We start from the raw sequence: 2,063 nt of genomic DNA, 5'->3' as shown, positions 1-2,063 counted from the left end.
CACACACACACACACACAAACACACACACACACACACACAAACACACACACTTAATATTACCACACAAGTTAGAATAATTTAGTAATTTTGTAAGTCTTGTTGATTATCTTCATCACATTCATCCTTCTATTGATGTGACTTCATATTGCTAAAGAGTATACGTACATGATGCTAACTGTTGACATGACTGAAAAATGAAAGGAACCATCAACATATGCTAAATGCATATATGTATAAATTCTCCTTTGCAAAACCAGTTTCTGGAACTCCACTGGAGAGATGAAACAACAAGTTCCTCCCACATTAGGTATTTGAGTGATGGGGTGGAGAGCGCTGTCTAACTTGCTGCTCCACGATCTGTCATTGTTGCTCAATTGGGTTGAGGAACTTTTTCACACATTGGGAACTGTGAAGGCCATTTCATTTGTATCAAATAATCCAGTAACCCCCTGTGTCCTTCTGGAATCATTTGCATTAGTCTTGTTTGTTCATATTTTTCTTTTATTAAGGCCTAGTTATAAAAACTGGAAGTCTGACTGCAGCATTGAAATAAGCAGCATGTTCCAACAGCTTGTGTATTTGTACCATGATTATGATTTTTTGTCTTTACTGTATCATTGTTTCATCAATGGCAATGTCAACCAACTGTCCCACATTATGTCTAATTTAATTCCAAGAAGAAGGCGCACACTGGACGTCCTGGTAGGCTTGATGAAGTCAGGAGGCCCGGACAGGTGGCAAGGCCTCAGAGCCAGCAGTGGGTGTTCATCCACCCAGAGGTGCCAGGCTCCCAGCCAGGCTCCCAGCCAGGCTCCCAGCCAGGCTCCCACAGCCTCACCTTGGTCAGGGTGACTGGCAGGGTAGCAGTGCGGGTTCAACTCCAGTTCACCCTGCCCTCAGCCTGACACCACACACATCTCACAACTACTTTGTTTAGGGTGTCACATATTTGATCTCAAGTTGATTCAGTCATATTGTACACCGCACCAACTTTTACTATAGAACATGTACAGAGCATTCTGATCAAATGGGCTTTAAGCTCTAAAAACCACACAAGCATTGGTTAGTGTTTCATCTTTGTGTTTCACTAGTATTTTGTAAAAGTAGCTGCATACAATGACACAGGATGAGGGAAACAAATTGACGTGCAATGACTCAGCATTCACCTAGATATTTTGATATTATTAGGAGGAATTGTACACTCGAGCATGTGGTCATATTACTCAAATTTATATATATAATTTTTTAATTCAAAACGTCCCATCTCTTATGTGTTCTAATTTGACAAACCAAAAGTTCCATTCTGTCTGAGCTGGGCGATGTGACTCTAACCATATATCAAATACTTTTACCAAACACAGCGGTGTCGATATTGAAGCAATATTCTAGGCTTGACTATTGGTGCTTTGACAAAATATTAAAACAATGAGTGTTTTGATAAATAATCATCAGTAAAGTGGATACAATGACTAATTCAATTCAATTTCAATTCAATTGTATTTATAGTATCAATTCATAACAAGAGTTATCTGGAGACCCTTTACAGACAGGGCAGGTCTAGACCACACTCCAGAACTGGTTGGAGTCAAACAATCAGCTACAACTGGCTGATAAGTTAAGGAAAGGACATCACTTTAGTGTAATGTAGCCTTAAAAACCAGGCAAAGACAACACTTATGCCATATCATGATGTCCAAAATTTAAGATGATTTCTAGCCTCATGTATCGATGTCAATATAATATTGACAAATTGCCCAGCCCTAATACTGTCCATGTGTCATAATGTGCCTTAATACCATGCTGTAAGGCAACAAAATGTGGTATTACTGAAAGTTACATCACTATTTCTCTATCCAAATGCTTCACTCTTCCTATAAAGATCTGATGTTGAAAAAGGAAACCTGGAGAAACACACGGGGAGAGGGGAGCCCCGATCCCGGTTCACACAGCTGAGGTGTGAAGTGACGCCTCCAGGCTCATCAGTTCTCATCAGCGTGAAACCATCACACCTCCGCTTTAACGGCATAATACAGGTCGTTATGCGCCATTAAATGATAGATAG

The sequence above is a fragment of the Etheostoma cragini genome, chromosome 1 (assembly GCF_013103735.1).
Source record: "Etheostoma cragini isolate CJK2018 chromosome 1, CSU_Ecrag_1.0, whole genome shotgun sequence".
Classification (NCBI taxonomy): domain Eukaryota; kingdom Metazoa; phylum Chordata; class Actinopteri; order Perciformes; family Percidae; genus Etheostoma; species Etheostoma cragini.
This window is presented reverse-complemented; position numbering follows the sequence as displayed.